Here is a 15,049-nt window from a genome sequence, read left to right as displayed (position 1 = left end):
AATCAAAACAAAACACCAGTTAGTATCAAATAATAGCGATAGAATGCAAGCACATAAACGATAATTATAACGCGTATATTGGTAAGTACTAGGGCTTGACACGCTTCACCCAAGGATAGCTCTTAAGGTCTCTCTACATGTGGCTCGGTTCTAGAGTAAGGGTACCCGAACCAGTAGATTCCTCAATCCTCACCCATTATAGGCTCATATAGATCGAGTTCGGTTCGGGGGGATACATTTCCCTATGACCATGCAGAGATGAAAATCTCACGAAATCATAGGTACGGATGTACCTCGGAAGCAATCCACTAGCCCATGCGGAGGTGAAAACCTCACGAAAGCGTAGTTTTTTACTCCCACTTAGAAGGTGTGACCACAGCGGTCATGCAATGAAATGCAATATTATTCTAAAACCTGAACCGACCATACAAAAAAATTCATTTGAAAGAACATGATTTTTAAAATAAGTTTTTGGATTTTTGACAGAAAGACAACAAATAATCGATTTTATGGCTAGACTCTCTTATTCGGTCCCTAGTGGAGTCGCCAAGTTGTCGAAACCACCCTTTTCATTTAAAAACTTTTAAGTTTAAAAGAAATGGGGAATCGACTTTGATAAAAAGAAATGTGGAGTCGCCACCGATCTTTTGTTTTGGTGTGATCGGATCACCTAAGGATTTGGTTATTTTAATAAAACATTTTTGGTTTACTAAAACAATGATTCTGGTCTATGAAAATATGAGAAAACGGGCTCGGGAGTCGGTTACGTATGAGGAAGGATTAGCACCCTCACTACGCCCAAAATTGGTACCAAATCGATTAAATACTATCCTTATGTCTAAAATTAAGAATGTTTTTGAAATGTGGTTCTTTTTTAATAACATTTGAATAAACCGAGTTGGTTGCCAAAAATCTTCTTGTTTCGACGTCCGAAAATTTTAATTTGAAAATCACAAAAGGACGCCCAACTATTTAGTTTAACGGAAGACCGAAACCCAGTACAGTAGGGCACGAATTCTAGAATTTCCAAACATTGACCATTGCATCACCTTAGAAAACACGAGTGAAATTTTGAAGAGATATTCAATCATTTTGAACAAACGGGAGATTGCGACCAAGCACGATAGGGCACTACTCCCTGAATTGCCAATCATCGAATATTTCTTTCGTTTTAAAGAGTTTTTAGAAAAAGTGAGTGAAATTTCGAAGGGATCTTCGATTGTTTCGAACAAATGAAAAAGCGCAACCCAGCACGATAGGGCACGATTCTCAAATTGCCAAACATTGAACATCACCTTTGTTTTGAAAGATTTTTAGGAAACCTGAGTGAAATTTTGAAGGGATATTTGATTATTTTAAGCAAACGAGAAATTGCAACCCAACACATTAGGGCACGATTCCACGAATTGCAAAATATCGCACATTGCCTTCGTTTAAGGGGTTTTAAAAGACATAAGTGAAATTTTGAAGTGATATTCGACTATTTTGAGCAAACACGAAATTGCAACCCAACACGTTGGGGCACGATTCCGCGAATTGCCAAATATCAAATCTCGTCTTCATTTTAAAGAATTTTTGAATGATTATAAAACTAGCTTAAAACGTATTAACTCGATTTGAAATAAGACGAAATTAATCATAAAATTTGGGTTTTATAGAACCACATTTCAAAAATCAAGTGGAGCAATGAATGGGGTAATATGTGTGCGCATGAAAAAAAATGAAGGTAATTCAATTATTTAATCGGCTAACAAACACTTAAACAACTAAGCATAACTAGCTTGGAAATATAATTTGATTTCAATCATGCATGAGGAATAGTTAACATGGAAATAAGAAAAATGAACAAATAATGTGCCACAACGACATGCATGACATAACATAAAATGATTACTACTAGATGCACAAAACAAAATGCAAATCGAAGAAACAATATGGCATAAAACTATTTTAAGACAATGATAAGTACATGACACATACTATATGAATTGATAAATCAATAAATAAAGAACATTTGTAAAGACAAGCTTAATAAACACACGCAATCATTAAAATATATGTACCGTAGAATGAATATTTTCAAAGCACATAATGTATAAATTGACAAATTTGCATAGAAAATAAGAATATAATTATTAAAATAGATATTATAGAATACAATTTTGAATTAAGTCATACGCAAAATGTTTTAAAAACGAATTCATTTGAAAATTGACAAAGCACGTGATGACTTAAATAATATATATAACGTGAAAGGATAATAAAATACGTGATGAGACGTAATACACAAAATAGATTTACAAATATATACGTACAAATTTATTGTAAAAGAAATTATGAGATTAATAATAATATAAGTTTTAAGTTAGTCTAAAAAATATACACAGGCCCTTATATCAAAACATTTAAAATAATGGGCTATATATAAAACATAAAAGCCATATAATATAAAGGAATATTCAAAAATAATAATAATTTTATAATTACAAAAAAAAATGAAGTTTCCAAAATTATTTTGTATATACATAGAGAAAGTACATGATATATCACGAAGCAGAAAGTGTTCTAGATAAAAAAAACTATTAAAGTAAAAAGTGTATTAATATATATACATATAAATTTAAAAGTAAATATATGTCAGATAACATAGAGATAATAATATATATATATAGGTTTAGTAATGTGTGTGAATCAAATACATGTGCTAATATAAATGGATATAAAATAACTTGAATCCCATGTAAAACATATATATAAAGCATATTTGAATAAAAAATATTAAAATACATAGATAGAGTCAAAGCCATTATATGTATAAAAATATATTAACTTTATTATAATACATACGTATATGTATAATAATACAAAGGAAATAAACATTTAAAATGTACAAAATGTGATGTTAACATTGCAAAAAAAGTTTACAATGATGAAATAACAATTACTCAAAGTTGTTTAAAAATTAAAAATGATTAATTAAGAACACAAAGGGCTATGAACTAAGAGGGTTTAATTAGAAACAATCCAAAACCAAAGGGATAATTTAAAAACAAAACAATAAGAGAAATGACCAATATGCGATGCGCGCAAATGCACAGGGGCTCGATCTGGAAATATTCCAAGCTCCCAAAACGCAACACCCATGCGGACCAAAATACAAACGCACACAAATTATGGGTAAAATTTAAAAGAAAAAAATACGAATATTAACTGATTTGGAAATGGGGCGAAAGGGAAAGGACCAAGCCTGTAAATAACCCTCACCGCGAAAACGCGCGGGTCCTTGGGCACCTGGGGACGGATCGGGTCAGGGTCTCTAAACGGTGTCGTTTTAAAGCTACAAACCATGCTTTAAACGGCACCGTTTCGCATCACCGAATAAAAGAGGACAAAGCCCTTGAAAACCCTAGGCATTTCAGTCATAACAATGGGGAGAGGGGGGAACCCAAAGGTTCTGCGCCGTTCGGCCATAGTTTCATCACTGCGACGATGAATGACGACCTTCGGTGACCTCCTTTTGCTCCTCTGTTTACTCTAGCGTGGTGTTCGTCGATTTAAGCCTTGAAATCCCATCTTCGACTTCGATTTCAGCGAAGTAGAGAAGGTCTCCGATGGCTCGTATGCGAAGGTAAGTCCTTTTCCCTTCACTTTATTTGCTTTCGAATAAAAAAAAAACAACACAAAACGAAGAACAATAAAAAAAGAGGAACGCCCGCAAATCTAAATCGGAAAATCGCCTTCGAATAGGTGGCCTTTTCTTTGTATTCAATATGCAAATAGTGTCTGTTTGTATTGCGTTCGTATTGCTTGCGTTCGTTCCCCAAAAAAAAACCAGTTTACAATCGAAATTAATAGGCTTTATAGCCGAATGTAAAAAAAATAAAATAAAATACAATTCTTCTTTCTTCGTATTTTTGTTGCTTTCGTTTGTTCTCTTTTGCAGGTAAGAGTACGGGGCTGTGTGTTGGCCCTTGGCGTGAGGCATACGAGGACTGCGTGCTGGTCGTACGGCACTAAAGGCTCGGTGTGGCTGCTGAGCGGCGCTTAGGGTTTTCCCCTTCTCTTTTGGCCGAAAAGAGTTTAGGATGGCTAGGCATAGTTGGGCTTTAGGGTATTGGGCCTATATTTGGGTCTTGGGCATTGGTTTGGGCTTGCAATGATTTGGTTTGTAAAAGGACATTAAAATGGGCTGTTTGTGTTTTAAACTTTTTGTTTATTGATTTATTTTATATTTTGTTTTGGTCTTTTGTGTTTGTTTGGGCCGGGCAAATTTGGCCCACTACAATTATTATCGTAATTTTATTAAAGAGTGATAGTTCTTTTGTATCGATGATTAAAGTTATTTTCTATATAAATTTATCCTCCATAATTTTTAAGATTTTAGACGACTTAGATAACAAGATGTAAAGTTTTATAATTTTCATTTTTAATTAATTTTTTTAATTAATTAAGTCATAATTAATTATAATTGTTTTGATTAACTTATTTTATTTCAATATTATTAAAAATGGTGAGATATTTGATATAGGCATGAATCTTGATTCTTGTTCTTAATATTTGTTTTATTATCATAAAAGTTATTTAGATATGATAAGGAATTTCAAGATATTCAATAAAATTTTTTTCAATGAATCAATAAATCTTTTAATATTAAACCATATCGGCTTCTTTTGATTTTGAATTAGTTGATTGGTATAATATTTATCTTTTTTTTTTCATAAATTATGTAGAATCTAGTAACTTTTAACCGGTTAAGTTGATGTGTCACATGTGGAGAACAAAATAACGTGAATGGCAAATTATATATCATCATTTTGAAATTATTATTATTTATTCTTTTCAAGCTATTTATATATTATAATATTAATATAATTTGATGTTTTAAATTCATCTTTTGTTATAACAAAATGATAATAACTTATAGTAATTTCTCTCACCATCAAAAGTGGAAAAATAAACATGTACAACAATGCTATTCAAGAGTTCCTAAAAAAATAATTTAAAAGGTTGATAACTTTGTTATCAAATATGATATGAAAAGTCATTGCTCGTGTACTTTTCATACACTTGGATATTCTATTAACTCTATTAATATTCCTTAGAAGGAATTAAACATTATGTCTTGTAGATTACTAACGGTGCATTCTATCATTAGGGATTAAAAAATATTTTTATTATTCGGTAATGAAACAAATCAATTATTTGCCTTAAAAAAATAATTTAAGGCTTTAAAAGAGTTAATATATTATTATCCCATGTTAAATGTGATAATGAAACATGTTAATCTATTGTAATACAAAGCTCTGTAAGAGCTAATATATTGTAATCTAAAAAACTAAAGTAATAATTAATGTATTATGTTGTAGTCATTCTAAAAAAAATTATGGTTTAAAATGATATTGATTATAATGATTATTATATTGAGATTATGGATGAGGAGAAGATTAATTTCTATATATTAAATCTATTAGATTTTAGTAAAAATTTTGTATTGGAAAACTACCTTCTTTTTCTCTAGTTCCTACTATGCATATATTAGTAGAGTTAAATCACATGCGTTGGTAAATCAGAAGCTTACATTAGCATTGTTGAATCAAATGAGATAGTAAACCTGAAGTTTACTAGTTCAAATAGTTTTAATTACTTGACACGATTGGTTAGACCACCCCAATCAATAATTGGTGCGAAAAATGAGAATTTATTTGAATATTTGTTATAGAACCTGAAGATTTTTAATTTAAAAATTTGTCAAGTGCTGCTTATTTTCAAAGAAAATTGTTTATTAAAACCTTACTAGCAAAAGTTGATATTGAATATCTTGCATTCTTAAAAGAAATACAATCCTATTTATCCAACAATTGGATATTTTGATATAATTTTGGTAGATGCATTTCCAAGATAATCACATGTGAGTTATAAACTCGCAACTTATCACTTGCAAGATTACTTGTTAGATAATTAGTTTAACAACAAAAGTTTCAAATCATGCGATTGAAAAATTCTTTTTAATGCTAGTGAGACTCTATCTCATGCTTTTGATGATTATTATATGCTAGTTGATTAAATGCCTCCAATTAATAGCTAGACCACCACTTTGGAGAACAAAACTTATGTATTTGTATGGGGATATAATATTTTACATGCATCATCACTTATACCATTATACCTATAAGTTATAACAAATACTCCCCATTACAATTAGCTTTAGGTGAAAGTCAAATATTTTCAGTTTTAAATTTTTTGAATCTGCGATATATGTTCAAGTTGTTCCATTACAATGCGCAAAATGAGTATTCAAAGAAAGTTGAGAATAAACATTAGGTACGAATCTCCCAATTATGACTTGATTTGGTAATTACTATCCTGGTTTGATAGTTTTCCCAACATTAGTGGAGAGAAATAATATTTGGATGAAATAATTACTTGAAATGAATTATCATTATCCAGATCATTGTAGAAAGTAATTTGAACTAAAGGTTTAAAAGATAATTCACTTTATTGCAAATTAACTGTAAAATGCATTTATTGACCTAATAAGAATAACCGAATGTTATATACCAACTAATATTTTGATTTGAACTAAAGTCTCAGTAAGACAACTTGTTAGAATAAATAAAGTAATGCATGCTTGAAGCATGAAAGATCAACAGGTTCCAAATATTAAAAATAAAAAAAATTATCGTAAAAGAAATTTATAAGTTTACATGGTGATACAGTAGAGGTGGGTGATCCTGAAGAGCCCTAAGACATGACTAATCATTAAAACTGTAGAAGAGATTCATGTACATGAAATTGAAGATGAAAATAGTAAAAAATAAAGAGATCTCAATAAGATATGTTACTACGAGAAAATATGGAACCGAAATGAAAAGTTATCAACAATGATTTGGCATGCAATATTATGGTCAAAATAATGAAAGAAAATGACGATCTTGAATAAATCTACCGAAACAAATATGATATAGGTTAGGTTGGCCAAAATGGAAAGATGTAAATTCAACTAGAATTTACTTTCAAATCATGAAGTTTTTGAATCAATAGCCCAAACATCTAAAGGTGTAAAGCCAGTAGGATAATAATTGATACTGTTATGAAAACAAAATAAGAACAATGAAGTTTTTCGCTAAGTTTTGACATTGATTATAAAATTATATAATATTATTTTGTTGTGAATATAATAACTTTTAGATATTTTATTAGTTTTGCATTTCATAAAAATTTGATATATGTCTAATAGTTGTTTTTACAACCTTTTATATAAGTTACTATATAGTAAAATTTATATTAAAATTTTTAAAGGATTTAGAATGCTAGAAGCATGTAGAAATTTTCGAGAAATTCATCAATATGTTTACTTAAATATTTCTATTAATTTAAATGATTTGAACATATGTATTCTTTTAGAAGGATCATGATCAAAGTTTGCTCACCACGACTTTCAAAAGAATGATGATATAAATATTTAGTAAATTCATTCAAGTTATCATTTGAAAATCTAGCATTAAATATTGGAATACGTAGAATATGAGATATTATGTGATGTTTTCATGAAAGGGATTAAATACGTGTTGTACTCTTTTTCCTTAACCAATGTTTTGTCCCATGGGTTTTCTCAGTAAGGTTTTTAATGAGTTAACATGTTATGCATATTATAGATATATGTATTTTTCTCCTTCTCCAATAAATTTTTCCCACATTAGTTTTATCTTAATAATGTTCTAACGAGGCATAATATTTATCAATGGATATCTAATATGAAGTGTTACAAATTTTTTATTATTATAAAGTTAGTATCTATTAAGATAAGAAGTTTATGTACTTTAAGATTCTAATGTCCACTAAAAGTAGATTTTTATATAATTTATACTTATATTTATAAATAGATTGGATGTTTTTACCCTTGAATGATAATCGACAAACTACACTTGATCCACAAGTGGCTACAGGATTAGCTTGAGCAAGCTTGTCGATGATGATCTTCTTTGAAACCATAGCAACTTTGAACGTTGACTTTTTTGAGAAATGAAAGGTAGTGATTATCCCACCAAGCGTGCTAGAAATTTGCACACACGAATTTTGATTCGGAAGTTGACTTGAAATTCAAAGTTAAATTTATTGATAACTTTGAAAGAAAAGTTACAATCTTTGGAAATTTAGTGAATACAAAGAAATTTCCTTTGATTATTCTCTCTGGTTTGGCTTCAATTCAAGGTTCGTCTAAATTGATGTTGGATGGATATAGATTGCTTCAAGTGTTGTGTTGACTTGCTTATCTTTCACAAATCGACGTGGCAAATTAGGCTTTTTCGATGCACTTAAGGAGCTTTTTCTCAAGCAAAATAAAGTTTTTAGCATAGTTTTTTGTTATTTTCATTATTTTCCTATTTTCGAGTAATAAGTGAAAATGTCTTATTTTTGCCTTTTTTTACCTAAATTGGCAAATAGTGTCATTTGGAGGCCTAACGTGTGTTTGAGTGCTATAAGAACATGTTGAAGGTCGAAAACAAGCGAGAACGACACCTAGGGAAAGCGTATTGTGATATCTAACCCTTGGGATTGCGATACCTCCGACAATGTAGAAGACCAAGGACTACCTTCAGTGGTATCGCGATATCCCCTTGGGTATCACGATATCCACCTCTCAAGGAAGACCCCAAGTTTCAACACTGCTCGAGATATCGCAATATCCTCTTCTGGGTATCGCGATATCACCTTCATCAAGAGGACAAACTTGGACAAAAAGGGCAACCTTTGTCTATCCGACCCACCAATCACACAAGGCCCGTGTATGGGCATTTTTGGTATTGAAAAGTCATTAGAATACACTTCAAAACAACTAAAAATTGCTGCGGAAGAGAAAGACGCACATTGGCTTAGTTTTAGGTTTAGTTTTCTCTAATTTTTCTTTCATTTTTTTCACTTTTTCTAAGGTTTTTATTTTTCTCTTACTCTACCTTAGATTAAAGTGTTTTGTTTTTTCATTTACTTCTTATTCTTGTTATTCTTTATGTTAGTTAAATTAGTTAACACTATAGCTAATGTTTATTTACATTTTTAGCCTATGTAATTTGCTTTCAAGACTCTTTAAGCTTTAGTTTAATGTATTTTAGTTTATTTTACTTTAAACCTATCAAAGCTTGTTCCTTTTATGTTTCTTGCTTTAGATTTCTCTGTTAATTTTTTTATTTCATGCTATTTAAGTTTTCTTACATAAAAATATCAATTTTGATATTTTTCTCAAGCTTTACTTTCATGGCTACCTTATTTTCCAATGTTATGTTTATTTTCTTTACTTTGAGCATGTGCAGCTAAACCTTTAAGGAAGTTGGTTGATAAAGATGTGGATAAATTAAAATGTTTAGACAAAGCCCTAAATTGTAACAAATTGGACTAATTTGAATGGTATTAAGAACTTAGGTAGTGACGCCCCTAGGGGAATATCAAGATAAAATGAGACCGAAAGGTAATCTTGTTACGCACCTGTTCATTAGTCTTGAATTAATCGGCGAGATCGAAAGGCAAACCAGACCTAATTTGTCTAAGTTGGTAAAATTGAGATCGAAAGATAAAATGGAGCCATTTGATAATTTACGCAATTTATGTCCTTAGTCCAAGATTTGGTGAACCACATCGAAGTCAACCAACCCCATTAGTTATTTGCTAGATAGTCCATCTAGTTTACATTTCTTGCAATTTAGTCCTTAGAGTAAAATATTAAATTTTCATGCAAACTCATCTTTTGTCGTACTATAAAATCGTATTAGTAGCCACTTAGACTCTATTGTGTATGGTAGTTATTTCTCAATCGCCTTTTCCTTTGGGTTCGATCATTGAAATACTTCAGTGTTTCATTGTAACACTATAAATATTATAATTGACATACACACTTGCAGTAAAACCAGACTTTAAAAATAGTTTTATAAATTCATTGTTTTAATGCGCACGCGCACAACTGGTTACTTGCTTTTGAAATAGGTTTGAAACTCCTTTCTTTTGTTGATTTAGATCGAATGGTAGCTTTCTTTAGAAACAACTTTTGACCTATTCATCACGTTTAAATACGATCAAAAGGTGATTTTTCTTCAAAACTGATGCAGTGTTCTTCAGAGTTTCTTCAAGTTCTTTATCTTCTTTAGAGATTTCTATAGAGATCTTCTGGGCCTCTTGAACTTGTGTATTCGTAGAATGGCTTCAGATGACCCCTTTTTATAGTGAAAATTACTTGAATAAAAGAAATTTCTTGTAGAATTTAACTCCCCCATTTGATTGTTATACAAAAATTTATACTCTTTTATTTATTATTTATCTCTTATTAATTTAATTAATTTAAAGATAAAAAATAATTTAATTATTTTATTTTTAATTAGTGAAAATATAAAATTTTAATATTTATCTCTTACTTAAATTAAATTAATTAAATAATAATTATGACACAATATGATATCATCATTTTCACCATTGTAAATTTATTTTTACCCACGATAATTTCGGCTTGACACGTAACGCTTTCTATTTGACCAAAAAAAATCACCTATAATGTGCATCAAATTCATCAAACAAATTTTTGGTTAAAAAGTTTTATTATTTATTTTTATTGAATGTTTGGCTTTTTAATAATAAATATTCATCATTTCAGCAACTTTAATAAAATGCTTATTGGTTAGCATTTTTATTTTGAAAAATAAGCAAAGACATTATTAAATTATTGAAAAGAAGGACAATTTTAACCCAAATTAACAAATTTACTAATTATACTCATTCCTAAGCTTTTCAATATCATTAGTTTCAGTAGCATGATTTTTCGAAATAACTTCTACAATGCAATTTAGAACAACGTCACAATCGTTAATTAGCATACAATAAGACTACCTTAACAAATTTATATGTTGCCTTACTAGTTTTCTTACGAGTTAGCTTGTAGAGGAGAAACCTGATTAAACGAGGAACAAAGTGAAGAGAATAAGAATCGAAAAGATTGAACAAGCAAATTTTACGTGGAAAAACTCCTCAAAAGAGGATAAAAAAACCACGGACAAAAGGATATTTCACTATAATAAAGAATAGTACAGATGTAACACCCCTTACCCGTACTCAACGCCGGAACAGGGTACGAGGCAATATTGTACTCGAATGCAATCAAAAGCACGAAAACCGGACCATAAAATTTCGTTCCAATTAAGGTCATTCAAACTATACTTAAAATCACTTATATGGGCCCCAAGTCCCAAACCATGCATCAAGAAGATTTGGGACTAAATTGGAAACTTCCGGAACTTTTACAACACTTAGAAAATTTTCATGTTTTGGAGAGTCACACGCCCGTGTAGTCACACACGCCCATGTGGCTTGGGACACACCCGTGTCCTTAGCCCGTGTAACTCTCTGACTATGACGTCATCAACCACATAGGGTCACATGGCCAAGGCACACGCTCGTGTCCTTAGGTCGTGTGGTGAATTAAATTCCAAAATCAGGTGCAGACTTCACATGGCCTAGGCACATACCCATGTTCTAAACCTGTGTCTTCACATGGCCGAGAGACACGGCCGTGTCTCTGTCCGTGTGTTTACTACTGGGAATTCTTTTTTGCATTAATTAAGGTGCAGAGGACACACTGCCGGATCACATGCCCATGGGGCAAGCGGTGTGTTATACACGGTCTAGACACACACCCATGTATCTACCCATGTTGGCAACTTTAAGGCTATTTTCCAAGCCACTTGCCACCCTTATTTGTACAAACACCTCTATGGCTGCAATGATACCTTAACACTTATAACATAGCCTATGCATGACAACTTCCCATCACATTATGCTTGTTTAAGACTCCCTAATATGACAAAACAAATCTTACCAACACGCATATAGGAATAAGCAGTATTACTTAGACTTGTATGTATGCATCTTCATACCATCTTATACACACACATGACAATCATAAACATTCAATCATCAATAACCATAGGCCATATCATAATAGAATTGGCACATACATACATGGATGAATAGATTTACAACCTATAATCATTATGAGCCATATCTTATGGCTATACACAAAATGAATCAACTATCATTATAAGCCAACACATTTGGCTAGACCAATATGACATATAACAAAAAGACCAAGTCCCTATACATGTCATACTCAAAATGTTGAGACTAACTATACCCAAAAGATCCAACTGATAGTATGAACGAGCCTTTAACGTCCTTTGATCCTCGAGCTAGCTTGGCGATACTACAAGGAAATGGAAGAGAGAGGGAGTAATCATAAAGCTTAGTAAGCTTGCATGTAATTAATAAGCAATAATAATATGCATTATCGTACACATAAATAACATATCCTGAATCATCTCATTTTCAGTAATCATTGTAGTTATATCCTACCTCATTCAATTTGCATAATGTTCAATAGAACTCGAGATCATAATTTCTTTATTCTCATCTTACCGAAGTTTTCTCATTTCGTAATCTCAATAACTACGAGCTTGACGTACATACCTATACCCTTTCAACATGATCATACTTCGACATTTCTTTGAAAAATCATTAGACTAACCCGTTGAACCATTTGGAATACTAAGGATACTCGGGATTATCATGACACAATAAGATGCCAACGCCATGTCCCAGACATGGTCTTACATGTGATCTCACATCGATGCCATATCCTAGATATGGTCTTATACGAATTCTCGTTTCGACGCCATGTCCCAGACGTGGTCTTACACGAAATCTCATATCAACGCCATATCCCAGATATGGTCTTACATGATAACTCATACTGATGCCGATGCCATATCCTAGATATGGTCCTATACGGGATCTCATCAACCCAATGTCATATATTTGTACCTTAAGTATTCCTAAGGCTCAACCGGCTTTTATTACCTCAAATCTTTATCGAACAACATCAATAATATTCACGAGACTATTATACAATTCATAAACATTAAATGCTAAATGCATAATAAAATTTGTATCAATCACACACAAACTTACCTTGGTACAAAAATATGGACAACTTATTGATTTAGTCCAAGATCTTGCTCTTTCCCCAGTCTAGGCCCAGACTCTATTTTTCTTGATCTATAATAGAAAATTTCACTTATTTAATTACCACATTATTCAAAACAGCCCATAAATCATATTTTAGAAAAATTATAGTTTTGCCCTTGAAATTTTACATAATTACAATTTAGCCTCTAGGCTCGTAAAATGAAATGAGGCCAATTTCTTTGTTACCCAAGCATAGTTGATTCATATTCTCTCTTATAACAACCCACATTTTTCATCAAATCACATTTTTTAACACCTATTTTTACATGTTTTTACAAACAATTCCCTTTAGGTGTTTTCATGAAAAATTCACTTAGAAAAAGATGTTCATCTAACACCAAACTTCCATGTTCATCCATTAATCATCAAAATACATGCATGACACACATGGGTAAATTTTTGAACATAGACCCTAGCTCAAAATAATGGTAGAAATAGTTGTATCATGCTTCAATGATCTTAAAAACATCAAAAACATCAAAAACATAAAAATTAACACCAAAATGACTTACATGTAGAGGGTTTATTTTGCTAAAAATTTCATGCTTCCATGGGGTTTTCTCCTTCAAATTTTTGACTGATAATGGAGGAAGAAGAAGATGGCCACTTGTTTTATTTTATTAGTTTTTGCTTGTGTCATCAAATACCAACCCATGCCCATTTTTTTTACTTTTTGACTTTTCATTTAATACACTTCATGTGCAGCTATATACATATATAATGGCCTAATTACTCATTAAGGACCTCAAATTTTAAGTTCTATAGCTATTTAACACCTTTAGCTAATGGTGCACAACTTTCGTACTTTATGCGATCTGGTCCTTTTTCACAAATTAAGCATTCAAACGGTAAAATTTCTTAACAAAACTTTTACACAATCATATTATCATACTGTAGACCTCAAAAGAATATTAAAATAAATTTTATGGTCTCAAATTTGTGGTCCTAAAACCACTGTTCTGACTAGGCCCAAAATCGGAATGTTACAACAGAAGATGGAGAGAATTAAAAGAAAACTCGAAACCCCACAAGAAAAAACCTTCGAAACAAAGAACAAAATTCTCTCAACCTAAATATTTTTGTTGTGTAAAACCTAGAGTAACTAAGGCCTATCTATAGGCTAAATTTCGTAGCATATATGACTACAACAACGCTAGGTTAATTAGAGTTTAAGTGAGAAACTAAAATAAAGTTTAATTAAGAGAAGAAAAACCAAAATAAATTTTGGTCAAAATAAGAGGCATTCTCCCATAAATTTCTACCTTGACTCGTATTTGGACCAACTCCCTTGTCGAGCCCTATTATGGGCTTAACTAATTCTTCGTCTAATACTTACTAAGTCCAAGCAATACTAAAACTTTGAAACTAAAAGGCTCTTTGTCAACATGTTGGTCAGATTGTGTTCTGTGCCAATTTTCAGAATCTAAATATCCCTTTGAATGATCACCTCTCGAACAAGATGATAACGAATGTCTATGGGCTTCATTCTCTCGTGATGCATTTGATCTTTGGTGAGATGTATGACATTTTGACTATCACAATATACGATAGTTGCCCTTTTTTTACTTACCAATTCAATGAACAGACCCTTTAACCAAATTGATTCTTTTATTGCTTCTTTAATTGCCATGTATTCTGCTTCAGTAGTCGACAAAGCCACTGTAGCTTGAAATGTCGCATTCTAACTGATGGTACAATTCTCAGAAGCAAATAGGTAACCTGTGAAAGACCTTATTCGATCTAAGTCTCATGTATAATTAGAATCAACATATCCGACTAAACTCTTTTGAGTTTTTCCAAACTCTATGCACATGTTAGAAATACCTTGTAAATATCTGAAAATCCACTTAATTGCATGCCAGTGTAACTTACTAGGATTGGCCATGTATCAGCTAACAACACTAACATGTGAAATATTGGGACAAGTGCATACCATTGCATACATCAAACTTCCAACTACACTTGAATAAGATACTTTTGACATGTTCTT

The 15,049-nt window shown here is 31.4% G+C and overlaps 1 long non-coding RNA gene across 1 annotated transcript; it reads left to right on the top strand.

Moving 5' to 3' along the window:
* Positions 1 to 3,013: 3,013 nt before the first annotated feature.
* On the top strand, positions 3,014 to 4,324 carry LOC107957098 (uncharacterized). The gene is made up of 2 exons (XR_001700365.2): positions 3,014 to 3,628; positions 3,944 to 4,324. It is a non-coding gene; the product is annotated as an uncharacterized lncRNA (long non-coding RNA).
* Positions 4,325 to 15,049: the final 10,725 nt, after the last annotated feature.

Source organism: Gossypium hirsutum, chromosome A05 (genome assembly GCF_007990345.1).
Source record: "Gossypium hirsutum isolate 1008001.06 chromosome A05, Gossypium_hirsutum_v2.1, whole genome shotgun sequence".
Taxonomy (NCBI): Eukaryota; Viridiplantae; Streptophyta; class Magnoliopsida; order Malvales; family Malvaceae; genus Gossypium; species Gossypium hirsutum.
Note: the sequence above shows the minus strand (reverse complement) of the source record. Positions and strands in the feature narration are given on the sequence as shown.